Here is a 22,680-nt window from a genome sequence, read left to right as displayed (position 1 = left end):
TAGTAAGTGCCAAGGGTCTGAGGCCAGATTTGAACTCAGGTCCTCCTGAATCCTAGGCCGGTGCTCTATCCACTGCACCACCTATCTCCCCCTACCCCTAGATGTTATGTAACAGAATATATGCAAGATCAATACAAGGTAGTTTTAGAAAGGCTGGGTGCTCAGAGCTGAAGGGATGAAGAAAGGTCTAATGGAAAAGATAGAGGATGATTTTAGTCCCTATGGAAATCAACGATTCCAATAAGCAGAAGTAAGTAGAGAGTGTGTTCCTTGCTTGGGTAATAGTCAATGGAAAGATATAGAAATGAAACAATGGAATAGCATATGAGAGAAACACCAAATAGAGCAGTATGGCTGGCCCAGTGAGCAGATGTAGAAAAGTAAAGGCTGGAAAGATAGGAAAAGTTAAGAGATTTGATCTTCGAGTTAATAGGGAGGCACTGGAATTTATTGACTAGGAAATAGACATGGTCAGACCTTCATTTTAAGAAAATCACTTTGTCAGCCCTGTGGGGGATGGGTTCAAGTAAGCAAAAACTTGAGGCAAAGAGACAAATTAAGAGTCTATTGCAATAGTCCAGGCAAGAGGTGATGAGGACCAGGGCAGCTAGGTGGCGCAGTGGATAGTGCACTGGCCCTGGATTCAGGAGTACCTGAGTTCAAATCCAGCCTCAGACACTAGACACTTACTAGCCGTGTAACCTTGGGCAAGTCACTTAACCCTCATTGCCCAACCAAAAAAAAAAAAAAGAGGTGATGAGGACCTAAGGCAGGATGGTGGCTATGTGACTGGAGAAAAGGAAATGCATGTGAGAAACACTATGAAGATAGAACAAGATTGGAGATCTGACTGCATATGTAGAGAAAAGGAGAGGTAGGAATCAAAGGTCACACCAAGGTTATGAATGTGGAAGATTATATTGTCCTAGGAAAATGTATAGAGTACATGTCTAGAAGTCAGAAGATCTAAGTTTGGGTCCTACCTTCATATATGGCCATCAGCAAATCTGATAGCTTTAGTTTCCTCATTTGTAAAATGGGCATAATACTCGCACGATGGAAAGTCACAGGGTTGTTGTGAAGGTGGTGCTTTGTAAACCTTTAAGCATTATATGAGTATGTTGTTATAATCAGCCTTACTACTATCATTATTCCTTCATGGTCTAAGGGAGCAAATGTCTTTATGATACTTTGGGACAGGTAGACTAGGACCATAGTCAAGATATTTTCCCATAATTAGGTTTCTAGTAATGTGTAAGTTTTCTCCAGTTGCAGCAATAGCATGCTGGCAATACCTTATGGATTCAACTAATTTCCTTCAGTCTTTCCTGGAAAAAAAAAGAAATCTCTCAACAGCTATGATGCTAGTCATCATCAATGCAAACTAGATTTGCAAAGGTTATACCTTAAAGGATGGTTCACCTCCTAGGTCTTGTGCCTGGGATGCCAAGCTTCATTCACTAAATGCCTTGAGTTATGGACTGCTGCTTTCATGATTCTGGCATCTACCAGGCATTAAAGAGTGAGATAAGTGATAAAGCTCATGATACAGGAATCTGATTTGTTTGTTTGTTTGTTTTCATTTAAAAATATACTAGCGGGGCAGCTAGGTGGCACAATGGATAAAGCACCGGCTTTGGATTCAGGAGCACCCGGGTTCAAATCCGACCTCAGACATTTGACACTTACTAGCTGTGTGACCCTGGGCAAGTCACTTAACCCCCATTGCCCCGCAAAACAAACAAAACAAAACAAAACAAACAAAAAATATATATATATACTAGCCGGGGGGGGGGGGTGCAGCTAAGTGGCGCAGTGGATAGAGCACCAGCCCTAGATTCAGAAGGACCTGAGTTCAAAGCCGGCCTCAGACACTTAACACTTACTAGCTGTGTGACCCTAAGCAAGTCACTTAACCCCAATTGCCTCACCAAAAAAAAAAAAAAAGGACTATATAGGCACACCATTGTACTGTTGGTGGGACTGTAAATTGGTCCAAACATTCTGGAAAGCAATTAGTTATTATTAACCCCACCCCCAAAAAAGAGCATTAAACCTTTGACCCAACAATACCACTATTAGGAATATACCCCAAAGAGATCAGAGAAAGAAGAGAAGAACCCATATGTACAAAAAAATTTACAGCAGTACTTTATTGTAAATAAAGAATTAGAAACTAATGGGCTACCCACCAAGTAGAGAATGACTGAATAATCGTATATGAGTATAATGGAATATTATTGTGCTATAAGAAATGATGAAAAATGGATTCATAGAAACCTGGGAAGACATGTGAACTGAAACAGAGTGAAGTGAACAGAACCAGGAGAACAGCTTATATAAGAACTACAAAATTATAACTTGGAACAACATAAGAACTCCAATCAATGTAATGACCAACTACAAATGTAACTACAACTCCAAAGGACTAATGATGAAGCATGTTACTACCCAACTCCTGACAGAGAGGTCAGGGAGTCAAGGTCAGATTAAGATACACATTTTCAGATGCTGCCAAGGTTTGATTGGATTTATTTTCTGAACTATGTTTATTTGTTATAGTGGTGGTTTGTTGTTGTGTCATTGGGCTTTTTTAGTGGGTGGAAGGAGATTTAGAAGGGAGAGAAAGACTATCAATATTGATGCCAGAAAGAAGAGGGGGTGGGGGAAAAGAGGTCAATGTAACATTTTGAAATGCACAGCAAAGAGCAATAGGGGATTCAAAGGGAGAGAAAGACAAGCTTGATAACTTTGAAACTAATATTGAATTTTTTTGGTGCAAGCTACATGTGATATTCATGGTTTCATTTACCCTCTTTTTCTGTTAGTTCTGTTTATGTAGAAATATTTATGTGTGTCAAGTTCGGAATTACCAAAAAAATTAAATATATTAAGCACCTGTGCTCAGAACACTGTGCCAGATGTTACATAAGAAGGTATAGATAAGATACTGTCCCTCCCAGAACCAATAGCTGTACTGCACAGTATATGAAATGTGCATTACAGGTGTAATAGGACTGCAAGTTCTTAGAGCATAATCTCTTTGCCCGACTTGGTTCCAATTCACATAAAAGTTTCGTGAGTCTATTTCTGGGCATGTTCATTAAAGGGCTCCTTACCCCCATATCAGAGCATGGATAAGTATCTTCTGACTTATTTCCTGTCAGCATACTGCATGGTGACAGAAGCCCTTTAATTAATTGCTGGGCTAGAATTAAGTGGACATACAAAAGGTTGGAGAGATGATTTCTCACTCTCTTCCCTGGTAGCTTTCTGGTAAGGAGGTTTGCTGGGTGCCTCTGGGCAGAGGAGAGATAGCCTGTTCTATCTCTGTCCCTCAGTCTCCTCTTACCCATCACTAAGTGTCTATGAATGCATCCTGCCAGTTTCTTTTGTCTCTTATATTTAATCTTTCCTGTTCATAGGTAAATGAGTATATTGCGAAGCAAGTAACCAAGCTATGAGTGAAAATAGAAAACCGATCAGTCTTCCAAGTTCCCTCCAACAACTGAAGTCCTAGAAGCAGCAGCAGGAGCCATTGGGGCTCCATTCCCTGAAGAATATACCTACCTAACCCAACCCAGCAATGATTCAACCTGATAGCCAAGAGTTGAGCAAGGGAGTGATTCATTCATTGGCTATGCCACATTCAAAAGTGAACCTGATGGGGCAGCTAGGTGGTGCAGTGGATAAAGCTCCTACCCTGGATTCAGGAGGAATTGAGTTCAAATCTGACCTCAGACACTTGACTAGTGGTGTAATCCTGGGCAAGTCACTTAACCTTCATTGCCTTACCACCCCCCCCCAAAAAAAGTGAGCCTGATAGGGACTCAGAGAAGAGAGAAAGGATATCCAGGGCTAGGAATTACCTCTACTATTTTAAAGTTAAGCCCACTTTCTCCAGGGAAGAGTGTCTTCCACTATAAGTGCATGTTTTTTTAACCTCTATCCTTGCTATATCTTCTCAGTAAATATACTGTTTAAAAAGCTTAATTGATGTCCACTGGTTAATTGGTTTTAAGGAGCATACAAGATAGGGGGTTATGAAATAATGTCCTAGAAAATCTCCAACTCCTCAGGAAAATCCCTTAGAACCATGAGGAGAAGTCATTGCCTTCTGGGTATCTGACTCAGGAACCATGAGAAAGTGAGTTCTAAACTGTAACCATGTTAACTGAATTGAACTACAAGTCATTGGAATTAGTGAGTTTTAGAAATTATGTGGGGGGCAGCTAGGTGGCACAGTGGATAAAGCACCAGCCCTGGATTCAGGAGGATCTGAGTTCAAATCCAGCCTCAGACACTTGACACTTACTAGCTGTGGGACTCTGGGCAAGTCACTTAACCCTCATTGTCCCGATTAAAAAAAAAAGAAAGAAAGAAATTATGTGGTGATGTTACTGAAAAGATCATCAACATAAATATTCAAGGATCAATTCAGAAAAGATTCCCTAAGAGTCTATCTTTAACCCTCTTCCTTTTGCTTGCTGTACTTTCTCTTTAGTTGAGAACTCTTGATTCTTTATATGCTCTCCCTTGAAACACCATCCTCTTACCCCAGAAGGAAACCTAAAACAGCATATGGGGCAAGCCCAACTTTCTGCCCTCTCCATGAAAGGTAAGTGGAAGGAAGACCTATTTCTGTCATTAAGGAAAAGCAGGGATTTGATATCTTGACACCAAATTTCTCAGAGGTGCCACTATACAATAAATTAGTCACCTGTCCTAGCTACCTGATTGTCATTGGTAGAGATCAGAAAACTAGCTCCTCACCATTATAGGGAACTGGTGGTATGTCAGCTGAGGCTTTGCAGAGAAGTGCCAAAACACCAGCATTTCCAATTCTATTTCAAACTCTAGGGTAGATTAATTCTGCTGCTGCTCTACTTATTAAAATCCATGCACTATATGTACTAAAGTACTACCTACAGGTGGCTAGGTGGTGCAATGGATAGAGCACTGGGCCTGGAGTTAGCAAGACCTGGGTTCAAATCCAGCTCAGACACTTATTAGTTGTATGAACCTGGGCAAGTCACTAAGCCTCTATTTGCCTCAGTTACCACATCTATAAAATAGGGGAAATAATAGCACCTACCTCCCTTGTTGTAATGATTAAATGAGATATTTGTAAAGTTCTTAGCACAGTACATAGTACATACTAGGTCTATATAAGTGCTTATTCTCTACCCCCTACAGAGCATGTCTTTGTACTAGTTCCACAGTCTATAACCCCAGTCATACTTGGGTGTGAGTGGGATGCTTCATTCCTATTTTAGTCATCCCTACTTCTCTTCTCCTCCTATCCATATCATCCTCTATCTGGCTTATCATAGTGCACTGTACTGTGACTTCTGTAGTGTCAGCCAATTCCCCTACATCTTTGAAGTTTTAAAATATTTCTTCTATCACTTTTATTTAGCAAAAACCTGGCCACTACTACTTTCCCCATTTCCACACCCTTGGAGTGCTCACTTGAGCTCCTTCCTTTTCTCACTTCCCATCATTCATAAAGCCAAAAAGACATGTGGGGATACTGCCATGTCTAGCCTATCCTTAAAATGACCTTTCACTAGAGGCAGCATATTGTAGTGGACAAAGTTCTGAATTTGGGGTCCAACAACCAAGGTTTCAATCCCGGCTCTGCCACTTACCACCAATATAACCTTTAAAAAGTAATTTAACTTTCTTGGTTCTATTTCCAGTTCATGTCCTTAGAAGTTTTCCCCAAATATAGGTAACAGAGCCTTTAACTCCTACATATGCACTCAAGATACTGAATGACTATTGGTTATAAGAGCCTTTTCTTGATCCACAAAATATACAAAGACCAAAATGCCCAGGATCAGCTTTAGAAATACCTTCAGCAGCCAAATAATTCCCATCAGTTTCCTGAAGTGAAGTAGAGGTCTCTATCAGGGCAATGGCCTGACATTCTAGTGAATGCCTTCTCTCCCACAGGGTCTTATACATATATAATCCTTTCCAGATACAGAATACCAACCTATACCTGAGGACTCCCCCAACAAGATAAACATACTTTGAGGGTTGCTGAGCAATTCTCTTCCAGTAGGACCTACCCTGACCAAGTAACTCACTGGCTTTATTCTAATTGGATGCTATGCAGGAACTATTGGTTGCAATTGCCCTATTTTTTCCAAGGACCATGTTATATGAACTCTTAGAAAGCATGGTATAATTTTTTTAAACCCACTGGCTCTAGAATCAGGAGATCAGAGTTCAAATTTCACCTCTGACACAACATGTATGACTTTAGGCAAATCAATTAACCAGCCTAGACCTCAGGATCCTTATCTCTAAAATAAGGGAGTTGAACTAGTTGAACTCTGAATTTCCTCTCATGATCCTGTAGTCCTATGAATTCAGAAATTCTTAACTTTGGGCTAACCCACAAGGCAGTTCCAAAGCTAGGATTCTCCTCTCAGGCTGAGCAGGTGGTATTCATGTTTCTGCTTTTGCCATGTCCATTTTTTGAAAAAAAATTTTTGGGGGGGGGGTGGTAAGGCAATGAGGGTTAAGTGACTTGCCCAAGGTCACACAGCTAGTAAGTGTCAAGTGTCTGAGACTGGATTTGAACTCAGGTCCTCCTGAATCCAAGGCCAGTGCTTTATCCACTGCGCCACCTAGCTGCCCCTTGCCATGTCCATTTAAAGAAAACCTCTAGATATCACAGTTGTCACCCTCCTTTTAAACTAGAAAAGCCCACTCAGGATTTCTTCTTTCAGGCTGTATTCAAGCACATGTCTATCATTGCCATGTATTTCTGCCACAATGTACCATCAATGACTTCTGGAGGGGTAGGGAGGGAGAAATCCACTCTGGCCCTAATTTGTCATTCTCTGTAAGAAGACATAAGGAGGAACACAAGGACAGCCTGAAGACAATGAGAAACCAGAGTTCTTTTACAGAACATAGAAAGGGGAGGCTCAGTCAATCAATCACCAGGAGGCAACCTTCATAACTTAACTCCAAACTGTATAGTACCAGTGGGCCTGTGTTCCCTGAGAAGGCATAGGGATTATTTTACAGACATACTCTTTCTTCTTTCTCCTATGTATACAGAAATTGAAAGGAATAAAGGAAAAATAAAAGACTAAAACCAGAAAATTTAAAAAATAAAAGCAGGAAAACAGCTGTGGACTTCATGAAATTTAAAACTCAAATTTTTAAAATATTTTATTTTCATAAAAGCATCATGGGGGCAGCTAGGTGGTATAGTAGATAAAGCATCTGCCCTGGATTCAGGAGGACCTGAGTTCAAATCTAGCCTCAGACACTTAACACTTACTAGCTGTGTAACCCTAGGCAAGTCACTTAACCCTCATTGCCCCACCAAAAAAAAAAAAAAAAAAGGAAAAGAAAAGCATCACAATGTCCAGTCCCATTGTTCAACTCTCTTTTCCCAAGTCATCTACTACTTATTGGTATTGTACAGTCATTTCAGTCATGTCTGATGCCATTTGGGTTTTTTTTTAGCAAAAATACTAGAATGGTTTGCTATTTCCTTCTCCAGCTCATTTTAGAGATGAGGAAACAGACAAAGTTAAGTGACTTGCCCAGGGTCACACAGCTAGTAAGTGTCTGAGGCCAGATTTGAACTCAGGAAAATGAGTCTTCCTGACTCCAGGCCTGGCACTCTATCCACTGCCCTACCTACTAATGGCAATATGGTACAGTTGAAAAGAGGCCAGTCTCTGAAGTCAGAGGATTTGCATTCAGACTCCTCCTCCTATATGTATTTCAGCACCTTGAGCAAGAACCTTAGCCTCCCTGGGCCTCAGTTTACTCAATTGCAAAAGTGGGAATTTTGATCAAGTGAACTCTGGGGGTCTTTTAGATCCATAACCACTCTGATTTGACTTATATTTAAAGGTAGGAGCAAAATCAAAGATATCTGACACAGGGCTGAGCAATTTTTTCCCTAAAAGGCAATAAAATCATCCTCAAGACTTAATTGCCCCGGGGAGATAAGGCTTAAGCATACCTTCCAAGTCACCTAGGTTTAAAAGCCAGTGCATGAGGGGGCAGCTGGGTGGCGCAGTGGATAAAGCTCTGGCTTTGGATTCAGGAGTACCTGAGTTCAAATCTAGTCTCAGACACTTGACAGTTACTAGCTGTGTGACCCTGGGCAAGTCACTTAACCCTCATTGCCCCTCCAAAAACAAAAACAATACAAAACAAAACAAAACAAAAAGAATCCTTAGGTTTTACATATGCTTCCGACCAGGCCTGCCTTATTGTGGCAAATGCAGAAAAAGGATAACTGAGTCTACCTAAATCAATGCTACATTTTTGCTGAATATCTTTTCTGTGTTGTGAAGCAAACCTTATTTTGTCAAATATAAAATGGTCAATAGATATCTCGTTTTGTTCCAATCATGAGCTGAGCTACCAAGGTAGGCCTAGCCCAGAACTTGTACCTAATTCTGACTACATGGTCTTGTACTTTATGTTTTACTAGATGCTACCCTATAAATCCTTGACCTTTCTGCTACTCTTCTGGAGTAGCAAATCCTCATCCCTGGGAAAGTCCCAACATCTTGTTTCTCCCTGTTTTGGGGGCTAAAGATCATTGACAGAGAAAATCTTGAAAATGAGCTGACTTGGGGCAGCTAGGTGGTACAGTAGATAAAGCACCAGCCCTGGATTCAGGAGGACCTGAGTTCAAATCCAGACTCAGACACTTGACACTTACTAGCTGTGTGACCCTGGACAAGTCACTTAACCCCCACTGCTCCACAAAAAAAAGAAAAAGAAAAGAAAATGAGCTGACTTGACATTATAAATATCTTGTTTCCTAATCTCATCTGGATATTTACTGCTATTCACTGATCCTGCTTTGCTCTAGTGAACATTCTATCTCATTTTCTGCAAGTCCCCTTCTCTTCTCTCTGCTCCCCTTTGGGAGCTCCTTTGAGAGCATGGACTGTCTTGCTTTTTCTTTGGATCATTAGCATTTACTTAGCCCGGTGATTATTTACATAATAAGTATTTTTAAAATATCACTCATTCATTCACTTATTCATTCTCCTCCTACCCCCAGGCAGAAATCTGGCCTCCTACTTCAAGTTGAATAAAGTCACCCAGTGATCTCCTCTTCCCTGTTCAGAATCTTGACAATACCAAACCTATCTCTCTCTTCATCTTAGATGCAGAAAAAATATCCCTACACCTCACTAAGGCAAATCCTTCTACCTGAACATTTGACCTTTGATCCTATTTCTACCAGCCTCTTTTTGATCTTGCTTCATGTAACTTCAATCTCTCCCATCCCATTTTTCTACCAATATACTTATGTCTATGTAATCTTTTTTTTTTTAAGTCTTCCTAGGAGCAGCTAGGTGGAGCAATGGGTAGAGCACCGGCCCTGGATTCAGGAGGACCTGAGTTCAAATCCAGCCTCAGACACTTGACACTTACTAGCTATGTGACCCTGGGCAAGTCACTTAACCCTCATTGCCCCGTGGAGAAAAAAAAAGAAAAGAAAAGCCTTCCTTCATCCTCTTTCACTGTTCAACTTCTTGAAAAAGTTGGCTGTACTTGGTGCCTCCACTTCCACTCACTGTTTCCTTGATTCATTGCAATCTGGCTCCTACTTCCACAACTCTAATGAAAGTGTTCTCTCAAAGGTCACCAGTGATCTTATAATGACCAAACCTAATGGCCTTTCTCCAGATGTGAGCTTTAAGTTGAAAAATGCTATTTGCTATCTCTTCATTTTTTGACACAACTGATACCTTCCTCCTACTCAGTGTCTTCTCTGAACTTTCTCTTTGTTTTTCCTCTACCATCTTTGACCACTCCTCTTTCTCTTTCACTGCTGTCCTCTTTCTCACCTCTCAGCATGTATGGCTGTTCTTCTCATTTATCTGTACCCTTTTGTTCATCAGTCTCATTTCTTACAATATTTCATCTAATATCTCCATGAAGATGACTTACATCCTTTGTTTTTTCTCCAGGTGTAACTTTCTCTTCTAGGCTCCAGACAGGTATCTACAATTGTCTATGGTGTATCATGGTGTCCCAGTAGTTTTGGACTCAACTTGTCCAAAACTAAGTCCATTAACTTTTCCCTAAATGTAATATTCTCTATGACTGCAATATTTCTTTTCACCACTATTCACCCAAATCTCCCAGGTTTGCCATCTTGAAGTTATTTTTAACTTTTCTTTTTGTACCCCAGTTCATAAGTCATGTTAATTCTACATCCATCACATCTCTCATATCTGTAAGTTCTTTTTTTTTTTTTTTGCGGGGCAATGGGGGTTAAGTGACTTGCCCAGGGCCACACAGCTAGTAAGTGTCAAGTGTCTGAGGCCGGATTTGAACTCAGGTACTCCTGAATCCAGGGCCGGTGCTTTAACCACTGAACCACCTAGCTGCCCCCTTCTGTAAGTTCTTTATTTCCACTCCTATCAAATATCAGGCTTAATTATCATCTACCTGGACTGCTGCAATAGATTCCTAATAGGTTTCCTTTCTTTTTTTTTTTTTAATTAATTAATTTATTTATTTTGGGGTAGGGTAAGGCATTTGGGGTTAAGTGACTTGCCCAGGATCACACAGCTAGTAAGTGTTAAGTGTCTGAGGCCGGATTTGAACTCAGGTACTCCTGAATCCAGGGCCGGTGCTCTAGCCATTGTGCCATCTAGCTGTCCCAGAATTATCTTTCTTAAGCATAAATCTGGCCAAGTTACTCCCTTGCCCAAAAACCTCCAGAGTTTTGACTTTTCTTCCAAATTCCTTTTTCAGGTATTCAAGGCTCCCCATAAAGTTGTGCCATTCCAAATTTCTAGCCTTACTTCATACTACATACATACTACTACATGCATACATACCTACATCTATTAAAACACCATCCAAATGCTGGCTATTATTATTTACTCTAGGAATCACTGTGAGCCTCAGCCTAGGATGAACAACATCTATACTTTTGTGTTCTTGGCACCGTTTTTATCTAGTGATATTACCAAGGATAATGCCATCATGGCACTGGCCAGTGCCACTGAAGATGAGATGTGACTGCTTCTGTCCTCCCAGTTACAGATATTTCAGCTCCCTGGGGTCTCATTCTCCTGAGCTCATATACTGGCACCAATAAAAAACACAGCATGCAAGGGAGAGTAGTGCTAAGACTGGCTTGGTCTCCAGGGGGTCTGTTCCTTCTGAGGTTGGGAAATATTATCTCTATTCCCTCCGTACAAGATGTGTGGCTCAGGTTCTTTTTTTTTTTACTCAAAACTGGTTATAGGGTTAAAAGGAAGCTGGCATGACCTATAGTTAGCCTTGCAAGTTAACACATAGGGCACACATGTGAGGCCTTTGTCTGCAAGGGTTTCTCAGATATTTTTATCATACACATGAAGGGGTAGCAGTGGGCATATTGTGGAATTCTACAGCAAGTAAGTAAAATATTACTTAAGAATGTACAAGGGGCAGCTAGGTGGTGCAGTGGATAAAGCACCGGCCCTGGATTCAGGAGTACCTGAGTTCAAATCTGACCTCAGAAACTTAACACTTACTAGCTGTGTGACCCTGGGCAAGTCACTTAACCCTCATTGCCTAGCCCCCCCCCCCAAAAAAGTGAACAATTTATGTGCTATTCAGTTGTGGTGCTAGTAATGATATTCCTTCGAGTTTGCATTACTTTTTAAAAAGGGGGTGGCTAGGTGGCACAGTGGATAAAGCACCAGACTTGGATTCAGGAGTACCTGAGTTCAAATCCGGCCTCAGACACTTGACACTTACTAGCTGTGTGACCCCGAGCAAGTCACTTAACCCCCATTGCCCTGAAAAAAAAAAAAAGAATGTACAGGGGAGGGGGCAGCTAGGTGGCACAGTGGATAAAGCACCAGCCCTGGATTCAGGAGGACCTGAGTTCAAATCCAGCCTCAGACACTTGACACTTACCAGCTGTGTGACCCCGAGCAAGTCACTTAACCCTCATTGCCCCACAAAACAAAAACAAAAACAACAAAAAAAGAATGTACAAGGGGCAGCTAGGTGGCACAGTGGATAGAGCACCAGCCCTGGAGTCAGGAGGACCTGAGTTCAAATCTGACCTCAGACACTTAACACTTACTAGCTGTGTGACCCTGGGCAAGTCACTTAACCCCAATTGCCTCACTAAAAAAAAAAAAAAGAATGTACAAACATTTCTGTCTGTTTTAGTGTCATCTCCCACGCAAGGTTATGCTTAAAGTTATATCCCATCAATCAATATCATAAAGAATTGTTTTAGGGCAGCTAGGTGGTGCAGTGGGTAGAGCACTGGCCCTGGAGTCAGGAGGACCTGAGTTCAAATTTGGCCTCAGACACTTGATACTTACTAGCTGTGTGACCCTGGGAAAGTCACTTAACCCCAATTGCCTCACCAAAATAAGAATTTTTAAAACTGGTTACTATGTTCCAAGAACTGGGGATACATATATAAAAAATGAAACAATACCTATTCCCAGAAAAAAGTACATTCAAATAGAGGAGACGATATGTGTATTTGCAGGATAAAGATACATACAAAGAAGCTAAATCATAAATATATGCAAAGTAGTTAAATATTGGTTTTGAGGTTTTTGTAAATGTTGCAATATAATTCTCCATGCTACAAATCCCTGACCTCTCTATTCCTTCTTCCATACAATTGTCAGTTATATTTCTAAAGTATAAACTTCCGTAGCTCACTATTAACTCTAGGACCAAATACAGAAGCCTCATTTCATTTTAAGGCCCTTTACCACCTGGTTCCAATCATAACCTGTCCAGCTAACAGAAAATTCTATCTCCCAGGGTACCACTTCCACACTTTGCACAGGATGCCTCCAGGCCTGGAATGACCTCCCTCTTCATACTTCCATCTCTTGAATCACAAGTTTTCTTGATGTTCAGCAGAGGTACCTGACTTTCCTCCGGCTTGTTAGGCCTCGCAACTATCTTCCCAGCTTCTAGCCTCACTTCTCCTAGTCCCTAAACTATATCATATTTATAGTATATATATTTTTATATTGTATCCCAATAGAATGTATGCCTCTGAGGGCAGGGTCCATTTCATTTTTGTCTCCATATCTCCAGTGCTTGACGCACTATATAGTGGTTATTTAATAAACACTTGTTCAATTGTACACAGTAACACAAATTGTGTAATGAACAATAGCGATAAACTTGGCTCTTCTCAGCAGTGCAACGATCCAAAACAATTTCAAAGAATTCATGATAGAAAATGTTCTCAACATCCAGAAAAAACTGTGGATTATGAATGCAGATTGAACCATACTGTTTCTACTTTGGGGCTGTGTTTTTTTCCTTCTTTTTTTTTTTGGGGGGGGGCGCGGGGCAATGAAGGTTAAGTGACTTGCCCAGGATCACACAAGTGTCAAGTGTCTGAGGCCGGATTTGAACTCAGTTCCTCCTGAATCCAGGAGCAGTGCTTTATCCACTGTACCACCTAGCTGCCTCCTTTTCCTTCCTTTTTGAGGTTTTTCCCTTGTGCTCTGATTCTTCTTTCACAAGATGACTAATGCAGAAATATGTACATATATAACCTATATCAGATTGCTTTCCATCTTGGGAAGGAGGGAGGGAAGGGAGGGTGGGAGAAAAATTTGGAACTAAAAAGCCTATGAAAAATGTTGAAAACTATCCTTATATGTAACTGGAAAAATAATAGACTACTTTTATTTATTAAAAAAAAAAATAAACACTTGTTCATTGAAGGGGTAATTGTTTTTCAATGTTACTCAGTGCTCACCACATCCAGCCCCCTTCAAGTGTCTCTGGAATTAAGTACTGATGCTATGTGGGTACAAGAGTTCTGTAAAGATTTCTTCCATTCTTATTTCCAGATCATGAACTATATTTCCCACTAGTTTGTATTTAAAAAAAAAAAATCTCATTCCCTATGACTTTGCCTTTAAGGTTTCAATGTATAGTGGTTGAATTGAACCATTTTAGAGGATCCCACCAAGTTCTTCACAGAATTTCTTTCCTTGGAGACAGATGTTGGCTCACAGGCCACTATTCTCTGCCTGGTGACTGTTACCTTATGGTCATCCTAAGCACTGCCAGGAAAAAGGACCAAGTGATCCAGACTAGTTCAGCTAGGTCCCTTCCTCCAGAAGGAGAGGAAACATAGAGAAAGAGCTTGATTGATTTAGAAGCTTATAAGTACAGCCTCTGACCTCAAATGAATTCTATATCATACCTCTGTTCATCCTTATCTAGCTTACCCAAGGTTGATGAATGCACAGGAGTCTGAGGCCTGGGGCCTGTTTATCCTGCATTTGTACATGTGTAAAGGGCTATATCTCCCTATGGCATCCTGGGTAGCAAACACGACTAGCCCCAACTGACATGGGCCACTCAGATGCAATCTCTAGTTCTGGGAAGAATTGGTGTCTCTTGAAACTTGTGTTATTTCATCTCTTAGGACCAAAACCCAATGAACTGAAACCTGGGATAATGTCAAGAAAGTCAAGGAACATCAATTATTTTTCAATCAGATCCAGCAACTGCAGGAGGGGGCAGAGCAGAGACCTGGAAAGGACTCATGTAAAAAATAGTACTTGAGCTGAGCTTTGAAGAAACCTAGAGATTTAAAGGAGTATATAACTATGGGAGGGGGCACAGTCTATGCAAATGCACAGAGACAGGACATGATATGTCATGGGTAAGGAAGAGCAAAAAGGCCAGTTTGGGGGGTAGCTAGGTGGCGCAGTGGATGGAGCACCGGCCCTGGAGTCAGGAGTACCTGAGTTCAAATCCGGCCTCAGACACTTAACACTTACTAGCTGTGTGACCCTGGGCAAGTCACTTAACCCCAATTGCCTCACTAAGGGAAAAAAAAAAAAAGGCCAGTTTGACTGATCTGAAGAGCCCATAGTCATGGGGTGCAGAGCACCCCAGAAGTTCTCTAGGGCACACCAAGGAATCTTCTCCTTGAGAAACTAAACCAGAGGACAGATAACGCCTAGAGAGATAAACTGAACTAGCTTGGGATTCCTACCCTTCCTTCTGGTCTCCCTTACCCTGGGGAGATAAACTTGGGTGTGGCTTCAGCCTTTGCGTTCTGAAGAGGGATCTGTAGCCACCCCTCACCCAATTCCTCTAGTCACTACCAGTGGGGGATGATCCTCTCTCACTAAAGGAACTTTTCACGGGCAGATGGTCCACCCCCATCAGTCCTCTATAAAAGTGCCTTCCAGTCTCCTGTTCGAGGAGATTTGGTACCTCTGAGCCATGTGCTTTATGCCAAATCTCCCCATGAAAAGTCCAAGGATTTCTTTCATGGTTTCCCTCCCCCCACCCTTCCCTTCCCTTGCTCCTAAATAAACTATCACCTTATTCTAACTAAGTTTTGTGTGCAAGAGGGTGTAATTCTTTAAAGAGGAATTCCCAAGAACCCCAACTCCTACCCCAACCCGTACCCCATTTTCCCACCATATCACCATGAACAAGAGTATTACATAATTAGGCTGGAAAGATGGGTTAGAACCAATCAATCAATCAATAAGCATTTGTTAAGCACCTTCTATGTGCCAAGCCCTATGTTAAGTGCTGGCTGGGAATAAAAAAAAAAAGACAAAAAACAGTCTCTGCCCTCAAGGAGCTCACAATCTAATACACCCTAAATGCCAACAGAGGATTTTGTATTTCATGCTAGAAAGAATCCAATTCACTTTATTAAGCAAGGGAATATCTTTTTGGTGCTCTGTGGACTAGAAAGGGGAGAAATTTGAAAAAGTAAAAGGAATTAGCAGATTCATGGAAGAGTGGCTCACAAGTTCTTCTTGGAAAAACTATAAATAAACAGTTATTGTGAATAGTTTTATCATGTATTCAAAGGTGATAAGAAACATTAGTTCATGGAACATTTGGTTATCTGTATTGCAGAGCTCATTAAAAATATTTAAAAGACTCCATAAAATTATTGCAGCTCATGTCCCAACATCTGTTGCAGAGGATGAAATGGTAGAGAAGGACTTGATAAGATCCTCTAAATTAAATCAACATATATTTTAATATTCAGTGACTTCAGTACAAAGTTGGAAATAGGCAAACACAATAAAAAATATGTAGGAAATAAGGAAAGAACTCTAGAATTTATAAACTACACAGAAGAATCATACCCATATTCTATCAATGCTTCAAGAAATGAATGACAAGGTGCTAGATGTATTGAGCATTAAAGAACATTCCCCCAATCCATGAAATTCATTACATTTGAATAGATGGGAAATGACAATTACTCATATAGTAGTCATTCCTCAATCATCTATTTGTATCTAGTCAGAAGTAACTTGTTAGAGCAAAGATTACAATTAATTCAAAGGAAAAGAATATAAATTAGAAAAGACATGACATACAATTAAAACAGCTCCAACCAAACACATTTAAATGAATTGCTGATGCAAAGAAAGGGAGAAAATGGGTAGAAGAAAATTCATTACATTGATTACAATAATTTCATACAGAAATTTAACTGATATAAATCAGTTGCTGTAATGAGCACACTTAAAGAACCTAAAAAGAATCAGTCATCAAACAAATTACTTCCTTGCCAAGCAGAGTGATATGGCAGCCAAGGGCAACATAGTATTAGAATGTAAATGTGTTTACAAAATCTTATGGAGAAGGTTAGTGTAAGATCATGAGCACTATTGCCTGCCTCATAAAACAGAGAGAAGCAATGGAGAGTAAAGCAAATTGAGAGAAAGCTTGTTGAGTAATGCAACAGAGTAAGGTCATTCCAAGGGCATTTAAGAATGAAAGTAAAGTAAAAGAAAGCACAAAGAAGTACAAGAAAGAGATCAAAGATGGAAAAATGTTTACCATGATTTTTATAACAAACTCCTTTCACTATCAAAAACAGTAGAACCACCAAACTTGGACTCTAACATCATAGTCCCAGGTGTCCTTAAAGAGGTAACAGAAATGGGACTTTTTATTTCTGTGTAGTTTTTTTTTTTTTTGGGGGGGGGGGGGTAAGTGACTTGCCCAGGGTCACACAGCTAGTAAATGTCAAGTGTCTGAGGCCGGATTTGAACTCAGATTTTCCTGAATCCACGGCCACTGCTTTATCTACTGTGCCATCTAGCCGCCCCAGAGAAATGGAACTGTTTTAAAAGTACAAAGGTGGGAAATTTAGCTGGACTGGACCAAGTATAACAAGGTACATTTTACTGGTAAAACACTTGTTAAAGCATTGAGGTATCAATTCTCAAAGTCTTGGAAGATACCAATGCTTTATAAAAATTGCAGCCTGAGAGAAATCCTTTCTCTTGTGTATTAATAGCTAATTATTCATCAAGTGCAAGGTTTTTACTTTTTTCCACTTCCTCATGCAAAAATCAACCAGCATGGGAGAAATCTTTCTCAAAGACAGTAAAAGAAATTCTAAGTTTAAGTTAATGGATGGATTCCTGCTCATTGTTTACTCAGACAGGTCTTAGAAAATGTTGATTCTCCCTTTTGTCAGACAGTTGATAATGGAAATTGATAAATCTCCTAAGACTTGAGTGATCCAAGTCATATATCCCCAGTGAGTCCTGCATTATAATATTTATTTTTTTCACTAATTGTTAACCAATAAGAATTGATTGCCACTCTTAGGAACATCCACTCTTTCAAGGGTGTTGGAATCTGTGAGCCTACCACCATAAGGGTCTTTGGCATTCAAGAGTGCCACTGACTTCTCTTTATTAATAAACATGCTAGTCTTATATTGAAGTTATTAAATTATGCAGAAATTATGCCTCTCAAACTTTTTACACATCACAAGACATTATTACCAGGGAAAGGAGACAGAGAAAACTTCAACTAATTTGTGTCTCTGTGTGCATGAGACACACAGACAGAAAGATACAGAGACACAGAGATAGAAGCAGATAAAGCTACATGCATAGATGACATTCCAAATGAATATATTAGATAGGAATTGGCAGCCTTTCACAAGTGATATTTCACAGTAGATCATATCTTTACCCCCATACAACTGACAGGGAATACAAGATTCATCTTTGTTTCTTATATTTTTTTTTATCAAGAGCCATTTGATTTGGTATAGCAAAATGCCATCTCAAAGACTTTGCTCCAACAAAGTACTTCTTCTGCATACATTAAAAATTGCACAATATTTCCTTGAAAGATATAACAACAAATATGGAAATATTTTGCATGACTTGACATGTATAATCAATAACGCAATTCTTACCTTCTCAATGAGTCAGGGAAGGAGCAGAGAGAAAGCATTTAGAATTATCAAAAAATGAATGTTAAAAATTAATAAAAACTTTTAAAAAAGACTTAGGAGCAGAGGGAACATAATCTCTCTCACACACACATACCAATGTGACACAGTGTGGTGCAGTGGAAAGAGTTCTCAATTTGAAATAAGAAGACTGGAGTTCAAATCCCAGTAATGCTACTTGCGTGTCCTTGAACAAGTTGATCAGATCATCTGTGAAATAAAGGCGTTGTGGGGCAGCTAGATGGCGCAGTGGTAAAGCACCGGCCCTGGATTCAGGAGTACCTGAGTTCAAATCTGGCCTCAGACACTTGACACTTACTAGCTGTGTGACCCTGGGCAAGTCACTTAACCCTCATTGCCCCGCAAAAAAAAAAAAAGAAAAAAAAGAAGAAAAAAGAAATAAAGGAGTTGAACTAGATGACTTCTAAGGTCCCTTCCTGATGTCAATCTACATGCTATTGTTACGGTGGAAAATGGGATACGGATTTGGGGTAGGGGTTGGGGTTCTTAGGAATTCCTCTTTAAGAATTACACCCTCTTGCACACAAAAGCAGTTAGAATAAGATGGTAGTTTATTTAGGGGCAAGGGAAGGGAAGGGGTGGGGAAGGGAAACCATGAAAGAAATCCTTGGACTTCACATGGGGAGAGAGGTATGGAACAAAGCACGTGGCTCTGAGGTACCAATCTCCTCAAGCAGGAGGCTGGTAGGTACTTTTATAGAGGACTGATGGGGGGGAGGGGTGGCCATTTGACTGTGGAAAGTTCCTTTAGGAGGGAGGACCATCCCCCACTGGTGGTGGTTAGAGGAGTTGGGTGAGGGGTGGCTACACAGCCACACCCAAATTTATCTCCCCCGGGGTAAGGGAGATCAGAATGAAGGGTGGAGAACTTCTGGGGTACTCTGGGCCCCATGACACTATGATCATTCAAGGCATAATCAAGTAAATGTACGTTTACCAAATATGTTTACTGTTGGATCACATGGAAGAGATCCAGTACAGAATCCAAATTGAAGAGGGATTCCTTAGAGTTGGTAAGGTGTCTCAGAGCCTTCTTTTATGGTATGGGCCTAGCACCCCAGAAGTTTTCTGGGGTACATCAAAGAACCTTCTCCTTGAGAAACTAAACCAAAGGACAGACACACCTAAAGAGATAAGTGGCACTGAATCTGGACTGAGCTAGCTCCAGGACCACCACCCTTCATTCCAATCTCCCCCACCCCTGGGGAGATAAGATTAGGTGTGGCTGCTGCCTTTGTGGCATGAGGAGGACGGAGATGGCTTGAGAGAACTGCAGCCATCCCTCACCCAACTCCCCCAGCTACCACCAGTGGGGGAACTTTCCACAGTCAGATGATCACCCCCAACAGTCCTCTATCAAAGTATCTTCCTGTTTCCTGCTCGAGGAGATAGGTATCTCAGAACCACACCTCTGTGCCATGCCTTCTCCACATGAGAAGAATTCTAAGGACTTCTCTCTTGGTTTCCCTTCCCTAGCCCCTAAATAAACTATTATCTTATTCTATTGGATTTGTGTGCAAGAGGATGTAATTCTTTAAAGAGGAATTCCTAAGGACCCCAAACCTCTACCCTTATCTCAAACCCCCACCTATTCTCCCCATAACATTTTAGGAGTTGAAATTATACTGATTACATCTACCTTTGGAACCTTGCAAAATTTCCTGGATGATGAGATCCTTAACTATTCAAAAGATTTTTTTTTAGCTATCCAAATAGGAAAAAACAAGTAAATGAAAAATGCCCATTGTTTACGCGAGGATATACAGTTTTGTGGGCAGACTGTAGTACTCATATGTCCAATGACCCTTGGTTTACCATTTTTATCAATGATTTAGATAAAAGAATAGCCCATCAAATTTGCAAATGACAAAAAGTGAAAAGGATAACACACTAGATGAGTAAGAATACCAAATTATCTTGACAGGCTAACACACTGAGTAAAAGGCAATAAGATTGAATTCAATAGAGATAAATATAAAATTTTGTACTTGAGCACAAAAAATCAATTTCACAATAAAAGATGGGGCAGGCATGGATAGAAGTGATCTTTTAAGGGATCTTGATTTTTAGTGGAGTTCAAGCTCAATATGAGTTAATGGTATTTCTCCCCCCAAGAAAAAAAATCTATGTCTTTGTAATATTAATATTTGATGATGGTATGTTTGGGAAGTTGAATTTTGACTGTTGCTTAGGCAACCTGTCCTCAAATATATAAGTGCTGCTTTTAATTGCATTCATTGATGCTTTTCCTATTTTTATCCTGATTTCCATCAGCTTATGGATTTTATCATTATCTTGTCCCAAAATGCTTCAGCTGCACTCAGTTCTTTACTTATTTTCTCTCATATTTTTGAGACTTCATTTCTTTGTGCCATATTTTGAGGATGCCTGCTTATCCATTTTACTGTATCTTTAAGAATTAGTTGTTTGTCGGGGGCAGCTAGGTGGCACAGTGGATGGAGCACTGGCCCTGGAGTCAGGAGTACCTGAGTTCAAATCCTGCCTCAGACACTTAACACACACTTACTAGCTGTGTGACCCTGGGCAAGTCACTTAACCCCAATTGCCTCACTAAAAAAAAAAAAAAAAGAATTAGTTGTTTGTGATTTAATTTTTGTTGCTGTTTTAGGATCTTTTTGTCTGATGTTTTTACCTTTGCATTTTCTATTATGAATGAATGAATGAATGGCTATTAAGTGCTTATGAGCCAAGCATTATGCTAAGAGTTAATGATACATATATACACACATATACATACATATACATATATGCTATACACACACACACATATAAAGACAATTTCTTTCCTCAAAGAGTTTACATTCTAATGGGGAAGGTAATAATATATAAAAGAGTAGTAGCCAAGAAAAAGGAGTTAAGGTCTAAGAAGTCACAAAAGCAGTAAATGGAACAATAGACCATTAGATTGGCACAGAGGCAATGGTAGTGTAGATTTGATTAATAGATCTCAGAATGAGAGATAGAAATAGGCAACGGAGAAAGAAGTAAAAGTACTGTAGTGGCAGGAAACATGTGGGGTAAACATAAGTTCACATGGTCCTGGAGAGTGCAGAGCCAAATGACTTAACCCGCCTGAAATATGGCCCCTGATGACCTGGCTTGGCCGGTGGATGAAAAGCAGAAACGGGATCATCAGGGCCAAAAGTGACAGGGTAAAGATGAGGTGAGAGAGTTTCCAGAAGTCCAGAGCACAGTGGTCTAGCTTATCATCATTAACACAATCATCTTCGTAGTGATCATCATCATAGCTAGCATTTATATAGCAGTTTAAAGCTTACAAAGCACTTTACATGTGTTGGTTTTTTTTGATCCTCACAACACTAGGAAATAGAAATAATCCCCATTTTGGATGGCCTATATGTATGTACACACATGTGTTTACATGTATGTATACATGTGTATATTTTTATATTACCCTATATGTGTACATATATATACACACCATATATACATATACACACACTGCCCATGGTCTGTGTGTTTGTGTGTGTATGTGTATAGTGAAAGTAGGAATGAAAGCAAAAAAGTCCATATACTGTACTGATAGCCATGTAATATTAAAATACCTGTAGGAAGGTCCCAGGATAGTAGGTAGTTTATGGAGGATTTATGGGAAAAGATAGCTAAGGATTCCAAAGAATAATAAAATAGATTATGGTCTGCCCCTATAGAAGTGGTATGCATATAGATGACATCATAGCTACCTTAAAGTAGGGAAGAGTTGGCATCCTTCTGACCTCTCCACTACATGGAACTGCAGCTTCTTTTTCTTTTTCTTTATTTTTTTTTTTTTTTAGTGAGGCAATTGGGGTTAAGTGACTTGCCCAGGGTCACACAGCTAGTAAGTGTTAAGTGTCTGGGGCTGGATTTGAACTCAGGTACTCCTGACTCCAGGGCCAGTGCTCTATCCACTGTGCCATCTAGCTGCCCCTGCAGCTTCTTTTTAAAAAAATAAACATTTTTAACGTTTTGAGTTCCAAATTCTATCCCTCCTTCACTCTTTCTACCCCACACTCCCTGAGACAGTAAGCAATAAGATATAGGTTATACACATGCAATTATGTAAAACACTACCATATTAATCATTTTGTACAAGAAGACTTGAATAAAAGAAAAAAATGAAGGAAAAGTGGAGGTGGATAGTATGCTTCATCATTAGTCCTTTGGGATTGTCTTGGATCATTGTATTACTAAGGAAAGTTGTCATTCAGTCTTTCATCCAGTAATATTGCTGTTCAGTCTTTCACAGTTCTTCATCAAACAATTTTTTTTGGTTCTGCTCACTTCACTATACATCAGTTCATACAAGTCTTTCAAAACCTTTCTGAAATCATCCTGCTTGTCATTTCTTATAGTATAATAATATTCCATTACAACTA

Source organism: Dromiciops gliroides, chromosome 1 (genome assembly GCF_019393635.1).
Source record: "Dromiciops gliroides isolate mDroGli1 chromosome 1, mDroGli1.pri, whole genome shotgun sequence".
NCBI classification, from domain to species: domain Eukaryota; kingdom Metazoa; phylum Chordata; class Mammalia; order Microbiotheria; family Microbiotheriidae; genus Dromiciops; species Dromiciops gliroides.
The sequence above is the reverse complement of the archived record's forward strand: the minus strand, read 5'-3'. Positions refer to the sequence as shown.